This window comes from Zonotrichia albicollis, chromosome 6 (genome assembly GCF_047830755.1).
Source record: "Zonotrichia albicollis isolate bZonAlb1 chromosome 6, bZonAlb1.hap1, whole genome shotgun sequence".
NCBI classification, from domain to species: Eukaryota; Metazoa; Chordata; class Aves; order Passeriformes; family Passerellidae; genus Zonotrichia; species Zonotrichia albicollis.
Window position 1 is genome coordinate 35134231 of NC_133824.1, and position 14200 is coordinate 35148430.

The 14200-nt window shown below is 36.7% G+C and overlaps 1 protein-coding gene across 8 annotated transcripts in view; it reads left to right on the forward strand.

Moving 5' to 3' along the window:
- Positions 1-14200, forward strand: part of LRRC4C (leucine rich repeat containing 4C) — a 484719-nt gene that overhangs the window by 193528 nt on the left and 276991 nt on the right. For all 8 annotated transcript variants that reach the window (XM_026794930.2, XM_026794919.2, XM_074543192.1 and 5 more), the window contains exon 2: positions 8426-8515. The gene's annotated coding sequence lies outside the window, so the exon portion shown is untranslated. The remainder of the gene's footprint in view (positions 1-8425; positions 8516-14200) is intronic.

Below are 14200 nucleotides of genomic sequence, written 5' to 3' on the forward strand. Positions count from 1 at the left end.
AATCATCATCATCACTATAACCCTGGAATCTATTTCTCATTTTCCCCTTTTAAAATATGCTTATTATAAGTATTTTAAAAGTATCTTATTTGTCTGAAAGTTTTTCTAAGCTCCTTCAAAGGACAGAGGAAAATTATAATAAGTGAGTCTTGAGTATTGATGTGAAATAGTTTTCTGGGTCTGTGTTTCTATCACTTCAAGGTCTCATCTTGAGATGAATGTTGCCTGGGAACTGAGAACCAGGAGAAAGATTTTCCCTTACTAATAACACAGTCTTTTTATCTCTCATCCTTACCTTAAGGTGTTTTCTGTGTCTGGGGAAGCTGGCCTGAAAATTTGAAATCCTAGTAGTAAGACCAGAGTGGATAAATATTTTCAGAGTGTTTAAGCAGAAAAGAGACAGGTGGCCAGGATTCGTTGATATTAGCAATAGAGAACAAATACATGATTAAATTACTTTGACATGATATATTACTTCTTGGAAACTATAAATACAGAAAAGAGTTGAGTATATCTGTGAGTAGATCTTGCACTAAAGGCTTACAATTCTGCATCAAGAGCAACCTGCTTCAAAAGGAATAGGATTTCAAACCTGGGAAAATGTCATGTTATATAGAATTCTCTATAATTTGGCATAAGTATATTCCTAAACCTACTTTAAGATCTTAAGTGGAGGGGGGAATGGACTATATTATTCAGCAGGAGATCCTGACTCAGAAAAATAATACAGAAGAGAATGGCCATTATGCCTTAGTAGGAGCCAGAGGGAAGGGTGGGAGCAGTTCTAAATTAATCTGAAAGGATTGCAAAAAAGGCTAATGTGCAAGAATTATGGACAGAAATCAAAGCAAACAGCAAGGCATCTTCATGAAACACTGTCTGCATTCTATAAAAATAATGATATTAATTGATATTCTCCTAGTGTATTGCCTGCTAATTCCCTTCATAACCTGTAGATCTCTCCAGGGTATATATTGAAATCATTCCCCTTATTGTATTCCTAAAGTCACCTCACATATCTGTCTCAAATCCCCTCTGATCTCTAGCCTTGTACAACCTGAATTTCACCTTCAGAGTCCTTTGCAATTCTTAACTTTTTGTTTCAGTGCTGAGGTCTTGTAGGTCTTACCCTCTGAAGCTTTTGTATGGAATTGGAAGCATTTTGGATGGAATTGCATTAATTTTCTTTGGAGTAACCTGTGCTGAAAACAGTGTTGATAACGCAAGAATGTTTTTGGTTATTTCTGAGCAGAGCTTACACAAAATCAGGATTGCTTTTCATCCCCCACTGCCCAGCAGTGAGCAGGCTGGGGCTGCACAAGGAGCTGGGAGGGGACTCAGCCAGGACAGCTGAGCCCAACCATGCAAAGGGATATTACAGACCATAATGTGTCATGCTCAGCAATGAAACAGTGAGGGGGAGAAAAGAGCAGGTACTGCTCTTGCTTAGGGACTGGTTGAACCTAGTCAGATGATGGTGAGCAATGAGTTTAGTTAGATTTTTTTAAAAAAATCAGTAGTATTTTTTGGATTTATTTTTTTTAGGGGGTGGAAAATTCATTTACAATTTTTTTGTCATATAAACTATTCCAATATATGACTTTTCACAGTTTTAGCGTTGCAATTTTTCTTACACAGCAGGTCAAAAAGTAAGCAGGGTGTGTTCAGCTGCTTACTGGGTTTAAAAAGTGATATTTATTCAATTCTACACATAATTTTCCTCATTTATTTCTTTCACTTTCAGCTCTATGCCTTCTCTCCTGCTTCTTTTAGCACTTGGAATGACTTCTAGCTTGCTTTAATTTTCCTTTCTTCTGATCATCTTTCAAAATTCCTTACAGATTCTTTTTCAGAGACTTTCAGTGTAGCATGTTCTCCAGCTGTTGTGACTTCAGTTAGCAATGAACTGATTCTTGTTCAAACTCTAAATTAAAAGATGAGGACAAAAGTATGGTGATAAGTGTTGTATTATGGGCTTTATTTGTTTGGCTGTTGGATTGGATTAGTCAGGATTCTGCTTACATGGTGCTACAAGGTTTTATGCAGTGCTTTGTAGTGAATCTGCTGGTAATACAGCAGTGTGATTTTCTGAAACTACAGATGAATAATTAGCTGTTTTTTAATATGTAGGTCAAAATTGTGAACTGATTTTTGATTAACAATTTGATGATTTCTTAATAATAACATTGTTAATTTGAATTTTTTTTCATGTTCTTGAAGTTCATCTATAGATAATTCACAAATACTCTCAAGCTCATAGCTAACACCTGTTAAATTTTGATTAGTTTCAATGAGCTGCATAGTTTTATTTTTCTGTTGAAAGGTTATACAACTAGTCAGTGACACTGAAAATTTTGAATTATGCATTAAAGGAGGTGGGTTGGTGTCACTTAAATTCTTCATATGTTTTCCATGTGATTTTCAATTTACTTCAGTATATGTTCTAATATTTGCTTTTGGATTTATTCATAGTGACTAGCTTCTTTCCTGATCTAAAACAGCCTCAAAAATGAGGTGTAATTTGACCAATAGCAATTTAAATAAAAAGATTAAAGGAATATTTAAATTTTAACTTTAGCAGATGTCTATGTTCTGTTATGACAAAAATTTTCCTATGTACAGGTGAGGGCCTGAATATAAATAAGGCAAATAGTTGCAAATATTGTATAATAGAACTCAATTACCATTTGCTAATTGCTTTCATGAATGTTATAGCCTTTTAGTATGATGTTGACAAGAATCTGTCTTGGCAACTGGCAGGAACTTTTGAAAATATTCTGTGTTTTTCTTATCCATGTGATTAACAGTAGTCAGATGGGAGGCACCACCCCATGAGTCTGGTAAAAAATCAGTGTTATTGCCTGCTATCCACTTATGAGTTCTAATTTTATTATGACCGACAGTTTATTATTAGTTTATTGCAGTTCTTGCATTATGTTTTTTGGTTTTTAAATACCCCATCAAATTTATGCGAATGACATTGGGTTTCCATGGCATTGTCCGGACTGCTTTTAGGTTGCCTACTGTTTAGATGATGTTTGTAGTCTCATGCAAGCATTTGGATTTTAAGCAGGCAATTAATGTTTGAACGCTTGTTGAAAAAGCACTTTGCTACATTCACAAAATGTAATGAAATTGCCAAGAACTGGGTTGCATGTTTATAAACACAATACAGAAGTTTAAGTAACATCTTACATTTTAATTATGAGAGAGTCTCAGAATTGAAATGTAACATGAATTGTTTTCTCAGGTCTGTTTTAACTGATATGATTCCCTTTCTGCTTGCTTTTGAGAGCGTAGAAATACAGCAACCAGACTGAAATTAGTTTCTTTACATGCAGAGCTTCCATTTCAGGCCTTAAAGCTGATAAAGCCTGCTTAAACTTATGCACTGACCTTGTTTTTTTCTGAGCTGTGTACCTGTGCTCCATCAGTAATCTCAACAATCTTTCACTTCCCCTTGGCTAAATTTGAAGATTAAGAAACATGGCAAAGTTCACGAGGGAGGTGCAGGAAATTAAGTGAATCTTGGATACGTTCACCTGTAAATTTTGAGTGTCCCTTGTCAGGACACAATCAACCCATTGATTTCAAACAGCTCAGTTCTGTGAGTGACTAGGATTCACAAATACCTCTGTGGTTTTTTTCCCCTAGTAACACATGGACTGCCAGAAATTAAATAGAATTTGCTTTCTGTGTCTTCCTTTTTCCTCCAGAGATTTAGCCCTGAACTATATGGCAAATACAGGAATAATGTTCAAAAGATAATTGTAATGCATTTGGCTAAAAAGAGGAAAGAATAGGTAGGCCTAATAATGCCTACAACATATTTATTTCTTCTCTCTTCATGGGAGGCAGCAGCCCTGTTCATGGTTCTGAAAAGATTCTGCATTTTTTCATAATGTTAATAAATTGTGAAAATAGGTTGGTTGCAGTAATGTTTTGTCTGGGCAGGTCTTGACATTGTTTACTGTATTTATTAGGGTTAAGGAAAGAGGGCAGGAGGATGCACTAGGAAAGAGTAAATCTCTCTAGTGGTTTTGCAAAAGAAAAATTCCAGTTTTTGTAATTTATTTGTGAGATGTAGTGTAACTGTTAAACCCCAAAGCAACACCACCTGATGTCATGAAAGTTCCTGCAGGGACAGACAGCACTTCTTGCAATGAACTGACTAATTTCTGAGAAGGTCTGTATGACTCCTGGAAGTTCAAAGTGCTGCTCAATTCACTTCCTGTGAGCAGCTTTCACTGATTGTTCCTTGTGCAGCAGCTGTAAAACAAACAAAGCTGAAAGCAGAGAAGCTTGTGAATTGCAGGCACTACTGTACCTTAATGGCTCTGTGTGGAACCAGTGCCTTAGAAAGATAGTTTGAAGCTATCACCTTTCCTTTTGGATAAAGCATAAAACTACCCAAGCTCTCCTGTAGTAATTACATTATCTGCTTCTTAGCTTTTGAGCTGTAGAAATACTGACCAAAACCAGAGCTCTTCCGGTTAATTCAGCATAGCTGTATAACTTCTGAAATTTGTTTTAGTAACACCAGTGCAGGGTTGAATTATTTTGTACTTAAATTGTGCTGGCTCTTAGACAGTAGCATTCTGAATTCTCAGAGGGATTTTGATTGAAAAGTTGTCCATGGCACTGCTGTATTTGTGTTCTAATGTTTTTAAGAGAAAGAAATAATTTGAAATGTAAGAGCAATATTTCATAAGCTTCAGGTATGCTAACTCATTTTCAATATGAAAATTCAGCCTGACGCAAAGTCGTTAACTGGCCCTTCTGTTTACCCAACACTACTGAAATTTGGCAGACTTCAGTCTTTTTTTATTTCTTTTCAGCAAAAAAATAGTTCTGCTGTTACATTTTCTCCCTATTTTGCTCATTATAAGCATTGTTTTAGTCTCCTCTACACTATTACCTTATGCTCCTCTATGTTAATATAAAAGGACTGACTAGCACCGAACGCATTTTGTTGTGGGTTAATTGGCAGGCCTTGTGTCAACTCTGCTGCTCTTTCTGTCATTTAGAAAACTTCATTTACCTTGCATGGTAATGCTATGGGTTGCCTTTGTTGCAAACTGCTCCCCCCCGCAAGAAAAGCCAAACCAAAACCAAACCGTAAAAGCATGGTAGAAAAGCAACATAGAGATGTGGTCATGTGGAGAGGAAATGTCTATTTAAGGATAAATTTGGAAAGATTGGGTCAAAATGGGTCTTATAGCTACAAAAAGGGTTGTAAGACTTTATAAAGGGAAGATGATGAAAAAAAAGATGAGTTATTCAGTGAATCATCATGAAAAAGGGTTAATTAAAAGCCTACTTTTAATAATGAATTAAAATACAGGCAATAATAATTGAAATTGGAAGTAGTTGAGTAACTAGAAACTGTTAGTGTTGGAGAACTTGCAGGACAGACAAGTTGAAAAGAGTCAGTATTGCACCTAGCTGGGCCTTTTAGGGGACTATAAAGTACATTTAACACATTACTCCGCTGCTGAAGTGGCAAGTTAAAATAAAACGAAGTACAAATGCAATAGAAATGTATGTATGACATAGGGATATTTCCATTTAACTGTGGGTGGGGCATTTTGTTTACATCTGGGCACTGGAGAAGTTTTGATAAATACAGATGTTGTGATAGTAGGAAACAAAAGCCAGTGAAATTACCCAAGGTTTCTAGAGTGGGTTTTTACACTGAAGAGTGGGTTGTTTTCATTCTCACTGCAGCTGACACAGGAACTTGTATTTTTTATTTTCTAGTTTTAAATATTGGCCATACAATATTAAGGATAACAGAACAATGGAGAAGTACTGTCATGGATGTTCTCTGCTAATAGTTTCTTGAAGTAACTAGAGAGCAAGTAGGCAGAAGGCTGAATATCCTTGATTCTATTTCAGTAGATGAGTGTATGTGCTAGTTGATTAGTTGAATTCTTCTGAAGTCCTGCATTTGGAGACTATTAATAAATAAAAGTAAGTTACACTGCTCTGGGGGCATGGATGTTGAAAACATCATATACATTTTGCGGTCTTTCAGCTTGCCATGCTTAATCATTATCATTCTCTTAGCTACAATGTTTCAAGCTCAAGACCCTCTGCAGTGTAGACAGCACTAATTATAACACTCTTGACTAATGTTTGTGTAAAATTTTATAATTACGTCAATATTGCATCATGCTGATTAAATGCGGTTTCATATATAGAGTATCTCACCTTAATTCATTCTTCTCTTACTGCTTTTCCCCCTAAAGTCCCAGTGTTAAACTTTCAGCAGTGATTATTAAAATATAGAATGTTTTTGCATGAGAAGAAAATTGGTTTCAGCTCTTCACGTTGAATAGCGATAATTTTGGTCACTACTTGAGCATGGACTGTGGGATGAACTATTTTAGAGGACTTAATATTTTTATTTCTTATTAAAACTATTCTAATCTTCATCTTCCCTGAATTATCTTTTGTAATGTGCCATACCAATGACTTCTTAAATGTCACTAAATGGATTTTTTTCCCCCAATTTTTACATTTCTCTGGTTTCATTTAATTTTTTTCTCACTTAAATTTCTAATGTTTTTACTCTAGTGATCTTTTCTTCCATACTCTGTATATTCACAATAAGCAGATGCTACCAGGGCTAGATATTTCTGTGTGGTCACTGTAGGCCCTAACCACACCTATACTATTAGGTGGCAGTCCTAATATTATGTGCCCACACACATGGTTGTGAAACAAAGCTTCACTACATTATCCAAGGCAGAAAGGCTGCATTGAACTGCTGCAGGACTAAGTTATATTTTAGTTGGTCCTGTGGAGACATTTCTATCAAAGTCAAAGTAGGTGAGCTGTGCATGAATGAATCTTTTGAAATTTTTTCTTATAAGATATAGTTTGGTGAGGGAAAGGCTACAGATACCTAAGTTTTACATGGAAAGATAGTTATACTGTGTTTCATGCATTTTTTTACTTTCTGTGAACCCATACATGACTTTTGAACAACTGGAAGTTGTCAAACTAGGCAAGAGGCTATTGGGAATAAAAGAATCATAGAATAGGCTGAGTTGGAAGGGCCCTTCTAAAGATCATCTGGTTCAAGCCCTTTGTTGTGGGCAGGGACAACTTCCACTAAATCAAGTTGCTTGTAGCCAGTCTTGTTTCTTTATGGTTAGATAAATGCAGGATGTCAGAATTACTGTTCGATAAAATGCTGACAAAACTGGAAAGCTGTGTCATGCTACCAGCACTCATTCCATGAGAACCTGCATGCCACCCCTTATTTCTTTGTAAGAATTTGATGAAGCTTTAGAGGGTGTGTGAACTTGGTAGACACAACCTAACATATTCTCTCATTGAAAATATTACCCTCAGTAATATCTTTTCTCAGTCTTGAAAGGTTAAAAATTACTAAAATCTTCTAAGTAATTTTTCCCTTATTTTGTTTAGTGTCCTCATCTGTGGGATGGCTGAGTACTGGTTCACAGGGGTCACAAACAGTAAGGAAAGAAACCTAATAATTTAGTTATTCAGTTAAAAATATTCAGGAATCTGAAAGAATATATTCACTTGTCAAAAATGCTTGAAATTCCCTGTTGACGGTAAGTCACAACACTGATGGAAATCTTATAATGTTTTGTTATTTTAGGATAAGAAACAAGACTTGCCAACTAGGGTTTGTTTACAGGTACTGATTTTTTTAAATCAGTATAATTTCCTACTAGAAGGAAAGTTATGCCCTCTTAAGCTTCTTTCAAAGCAGTAGAAATGAACTGTATATAGAGTATATATTCACATGTATATATGTATAGAGTAGTCTTCATTTTCTTGCCAGCCTATTCCACTCTTAAATTGATTTTACTGCAAGAGTCTATTATTCAGCCTACCTGTTTCTTTTTTTTCATGTGTTCTCATTAATACATATTGAAAAGGGATAAAGGAAGGTATGCTGGGATATAATATGCAGGATTTTCTTCAGATCCTTTTCTCATTAATATTCAAGGAAATTCTGATTTTTTTTTTTTTACATAAGAAAAATGTTAGGGTTTTTTTGGACATGATCCCATTTTCTGTTAGACTATATGTGAAAGGCATTTTTGGTAGAAATTGAGAATGCTTGCTTCTTGAAAATAAAACCTTTGCTCTTGGTGGTACAGAATAAAACAGAAATATTAAACTCCCTGCAGTGCAAGTAACACTAACCTATACATTGAACGTACCTTGAGTATTAAAAAAATATTAATAGCTTGCTTCCCTTACAAATGAAGATGTAATTGTGCAGGGTTTTTAATGAAGTTGTACCATGTTCCTGTAAATTTCCCAGCTGTAGTAATGTATTTTCATATTATTATCACAGTATGGCTACAAAAAACCCCCCAAAAACTGTGAATAATTTAACCTCACTTTTATCTTTTTGTTCTTTATTTTTGTCTTTCAGAAATGAATTCTTTTATTGCAAGAAATTGTGATTATTTATTGAGTCAGAAAGAAAACAGACTGATGTTCTCTTGGGTCTTCTGAACAACATGTAAGTTAAAGTTTTCTGTAACCCTGATTATATCTTCAATTTAGGTAGTGATTATTATTTGATTTTAGCAAGGAAACCATTGGTTAGAGATGTTTCTTAATGTATTTTTTTTATCACAGCAGCAGCTAAGTGATAGCTGTGACAGTGGCAGATTGTCTGTGGCAATACCTTTTGGAAGATCTTTTTATCCCCTTGTTTTACTTAGCACATTAATATTCATCAGGTTCTACTCATCATTTGTAAGCTTCACATAGGCAGATTCATAGAAGCACAAGTTAAAATCCATCATAATTGTGAAGCAAAGCTCTGAAAAAAAAAATTTATACAGGGCCTACCTGCTCAGCAAAATGATCTGGCACTAAGTGCCTTTATGCGTTAGCTTCCCCCCAAAATAGCAGTATTGTGACCTTTTCAGGCACAACTACACAGTGTCTGACAGAAGTGTAAAATCTGATTAAAATTTTCAGTTTGAAGGAGATGCTAAGTAGTATTAATGACCTTCTCTGACTTACTGCACTAGCACAGAAAGAGAGGCTAAAAAGTTCGTTTGCTGTTTGCCAGGGCGATGTGTGTGGAACAGTGTCGCTGCTCAGTAGCAGCATGTTTCTGGTATTGCTAGTGGAACAACAGACTTAACTTTTCTCCTGTTGTTGTTTGATTTCATTGCCGTAAGCATTTCCTGCCTGATAAAGGCACAGTTCTTGAGGTTCGTGTTGGATCTCTGTTATTTGTTTGACTTTTGAAAGGCTAATTGATTCAGCTTTGTTCAAGGCATGGTCTTGGTCTTTTATGTGCATAGACCTTTGTGGGGACAATTCATGGGTTCCAGTGTTAGGAGACTGACTATCTGTCATCCAAATAGTCATGCACTCACACAGAAAGAGGACTTTAAACATCCTGGTTTTCAGTGTTTTCAGTATGATTTCTGTCACTGTTTTTAGAAATGCTCCAGTCCATGAGTAGAAGAGATGTCACTGGCTGAGGTGATGTGCCACATCTAGTGACTAGTCAGAACCTAAATGTGAGGTTTGACATACAGCCAGCCAACTTGTCTTTGTTCAGGTGAACTTTCCAACTACACTAAAAGTAAACTACCTAATATAAGATGGTATTTTCACAAATAAGTTATCAATTGAAGGAACAAGTGTTTTGAATGTGTTCAACTATAGGTGGGCATTCTCAAACTGGGATGCAAAAGCTATGCAATGGAAACTGCAGTGTGTCTGTGCTCTCTACTGAAAAAATGACAAGAAGCAGCTGCAAAATGGGTCTCTGGACAAAAAAAGTTCTAGATGTGCCATGAAAATTCCTTGTTTTAGCTGAGCAGTTGACACCGATGTTTGTAGCTTCCTAGAGGACTAGACAGACAGAAAAATAAAAACTGGGCATCCCTTTATCAACATCTAGATAATTTTTTTTTCTGATTCATAAATACTTTCAGTGTCGTGATCATAGGATTTAAGATCAAGGTTTTCATTGTTAAGGAAAAAAATAGATTTTTCTTCATTGTGTTGTGAAGATGAATTCTTTTATTTGATATGTTAATTAGATTTTGTGATAGAAGCCATCAATTTGAAATAAAAAATTAAATGTCTTAGTACCATTTTATTGTGCAGACTAAGAGTTAGGTTGCAGCTGACCTAAAATGACTGCATAGCTACTGGCTATAGCTGATCAGGAAGACTCAACTTTCCATATGGGACATCCCATCGTTTACATTTTCTGCTATTACAATTTTATGATGCCTGCTCCTTCTCTCTGGTTTTTGGAAGACTCTTAGTTCCTGTTGTTGTAAAAGGTTAGCAAAAGCTGTGCTGCATGCAGTACGAATTTATTTACTGCCCCCTCAGTCTAGGAGCTAACAAGACAACTAAACACACGTGCCGCAAGTGTTTGGTTTTCAGCACATGCAGCAATCATAGGAATTTTGGCAGCCACAGGGTGGTGTCAGTACTAGTGAGAACTGATCTACATTTTGCAAAAGGTGTTTTTTTCACATCAGAAAATGCAGATTTGTGGAAACTAAAATCTGTGTCCTCAGCCTTTCATCCCAACTGGCTTCCTGATAACCTTTAGGAATAACAGTGCTTTTCCACTGGTAGCTAATTAAACACAGTTCTCTCAGGGAAGCTGTATACCACAAAGCCTGCAAGGCAGAAATTTGACTGTGCCCCTAGCTGGGGTGTTTTGGTGCTAGAAGTAGCTCCTAGGAACTCTGAAGGCCTGGAAGATGGCGTTGGGTCTGGAGCCCTCTGTGCTTTTAAAAGGCTTGTCTTGCTCAGGGTGCTTCACTTCTGGGGTTAACTCCCAACTTCCAGACCAGCTTACAGGAATTTTAAGTACTTGACAGTACATTGAGGATCTGTGAACCCAGGGCAGCTCATGATATTTTGTTTTTGTACTGCCTTAATATCTTTCATTTGCTAGAGTTCTGCCTGATTCAGTTTGTTCTGTGTGTTTTTTGTTATTTTTTAATCATTATTTGATAGAATAGAATAGAAATTCTGTTAGGAGTTTTATTGCTGTGTGATTTGGGGGGTGAAAATATAATGATCTGAGTAGTGCTGATAATAATCCAGGTACATAATGTTTTAAAGAGATTTCATATGGATATTGTTCTTCAGCTGAAAACATTGTTTGGGAATGATTGATTTAATTATTTTCTCGGGTTAGAGTCTTGGCTTCTAACTGGAAGCATTTTATGCTATGTAGTTACTTGAGGCACTGTTATTTTCAATTCAACAGGAAACTGCTCTAAGTAAGAGCACAGAAATGAGTGACATTGTGTTAGGGGACTGCATATCTCAAAATACACAGCTTCAGCCTGCATGCAAAAACATCATTTAGCTGTGATAATAGAAATTAGATTTCAATCAGCATGCTCTTTGTTATTAATCCATTTTTCTCCTTTCATCTGAAGAGGTCCTAATAACATGTTAGACAAATCACACTCTTTAAAAGCTGATTTGAAATAAAAATGCTTTTGAAGCCTTGTAATTTTGGGCATGCATTTTGTAATAATAATATGTTTCCTTGCTGCTAATGTATTGACGCATACTTTTAAATGTGCACAATGTTGTTCTTTTATTTTGGTCCAAGTTTATTGTTAGGAATTAAATAATTCTTCCTATTTAAGCAACTTTGTGAGGAAACCATAGGAGGTACAGTAAGAACATTAGATTTGAACATCTAATAAAGACCTTAAGTTCTAAGGACTGGTTATTAATTTGGAAGGTTGAAGGCCTGAGGTTAGCTTTTCCTTTTGAGGCAGAAGTGATGGTGTTTCAAGTAGTTATAAAGCTTTGATGTTTCATCAGTTTCAATTACTGTCTGAAGGTGAGGAATTTGTAGTGTGTGCACCCAAGCCAACACTTTTGTGTGCATTCTGCATAGGAGCACTCTCATATAGGTTAGGTTTTTATTGGAGTCTCAACTGCATACTTTATACAGCTTCACTCTAGCAAACATTTTTTGTGATTCAGAGAAAGACACTTACATGAAAGCTTTTGATAGGCTTCTGTGATTATCATTTTGATTTCTAGGGCCAGCTTGAAGAACAAAAGAATTATTGTCAAAGATGTTTTGAATTTATAGCTAATTTAGTAACATTTCTCAGTTTCTTCTGCTGCTTTTAGTCTAGCAAATCTTAGCTACCTAATATCTGCTTCTAATAACACCCTTTTGAGGTCGGTGGGGTTGGGGAGAGAAAACAATTCCCCTCTGTGAATGTGGCTATAATGCTCTATCTGAGCATGCACTTCCTGACAGTCTCCCTTTGTGCTACCCCAAAAGAGGGTGGTGTGCCCAAAATCCTTGTCTTAAGGACGTTAAAGGGGCCTCTCAGTATTATTGTCTGCTCTCCTACAATTTTGCTGCTTCTTGTAGGGTTGATTTCACCACACACCCTTTTTCTTTTACAGAGTCTTGCTTTTCAGCATCCTTCAAGCTGTGTGAGTGAAATTGGATTGGATGAGTAGGATCCTCCGGTCCATGCTGCCACAAATGAATTGACAGCCCATGGACAAACCCCACTAAACCTGCAAAGGGTCCTCTGGATAAATGGTGCCAAGAGCTTGATATATTCCTGTCTCAAAATCCAGTAGCTTTAGGACCTCCTCATGTACCAGTGTCCAGTCACAAGAAGCTCTTTTTCTGGTTAAATCATAAAAAGCTCTTTTTCTGGTTAAATCATAAATCATTCCCATATGATGGAAAATAATTAGGAGAATGCTTCCTCCAAAGCCCCAGTAATAAGGGACACAGCCAGGTGCATCTTTGGGCAATCTTTGTGTTTTTTCTGCTCTGGCCTGCTGTGGCCATCCTTCCTCAGGAGGTGCTTCTGCTCTGATAGCCACGCTTGGGCTGTACTGGGCCTGCAGAGCAGGGATGGGACCTTGCTTCCAGTGTGCTAGTGACTGACAGCTGCACTAGAGGCTCCAAGGGGGATGGGGTGTGGGGCAGAGCACTATTCCACCTTTGCTGAACTTGATCTGCCCCCTCCCACACATCCCATAGTTGTTTTGAGCCAGACACAATTTTTTCAGTCTTTCTCAGACTGCTGAGGTACTGGGCTTATTAAAAATTGATTTGAAATGTATCAGGCATTAATGCCTGTGAGAAAGTATGGCTAATATTATTAGGTGTCTGAGCTGCTTCCACACACCCAAGGCAAAAAGTGAAAGAATATAAAAAGGCTTTGCTTAGAATACATCAAAACCACATGCAGTAAATCTAGTTGTCATAAACCATCACGTATATTAAATGCAGTTTTTTATGTGCTTAAATTAAATTGACTTCATTTCTATTATTTCTGTTCTTTATTTCTGTTAAGTATTTGCATTTCTTAGATACTTTCATCCTCATCAACTTAGTAAGATATTATTGATGCCATGAATCACATGTTAAATACAACTTTATTCACAAAAATGAAAAGCTCTACTGACTCATTTGTAGGTTTTCAGTTTTCAGACTGCACATCTGGCTGACAGTAAAATTACTACAAAATTATTTTGTTATCCTAGTCTCTTTGGAACAGGAATAAGATATTTTGGTCAGTTTATGGTCTTGGCATTTAAAATATTTTTGGTAGGTACAACGTGGTTGATACCAAGCTGAAGCTTCTTAAGTTATATCCTAAGTGTTGGCAAATGCCTTCCCCCCTCTCCCCGATCCCCCACTTGTGTCCTTAGAGCTTTGATATATTTACATACAAACAGCTTCTGAAAATGAGGAAATTAAAACATGTTATCCACTGTAATTCTCCATGACTGTCTTGTAAAATGTCAGAACAGCAATTCCAAATTTGGATTTGCCACGATTGGAGTGCTCTTGGTTTTGCAGACAGGCTTGAAGCACTGTTTAGCTCTTAAGCCCTTATTGTTATATGGTCCTGTCATCGTTTAGGCCAAGGAAATAAAAGCTCTCATAGGTGACTGAAAAAGAGGAAAGTAGTTTGGTTTTGTATATACTTGTTATGGACTATTTTTCTGCTAAACAGAGGGAAGTTTTTTTGGTGCCGACTCAGGGATGCTGCTTTGCTAGAGAGTTTTCTCTTGTTTCCAGTTGTTGCTTGTCTTGGCTGCTGCAGAGGTGCAGGGCTGCTGTCACACAGCTGGCAGCTTGGCCCTAACACAGGGAGCAGCTGTCCATGCGCTGGGTGTCAGCTGAAAGGTTGCAGCTGGGTTT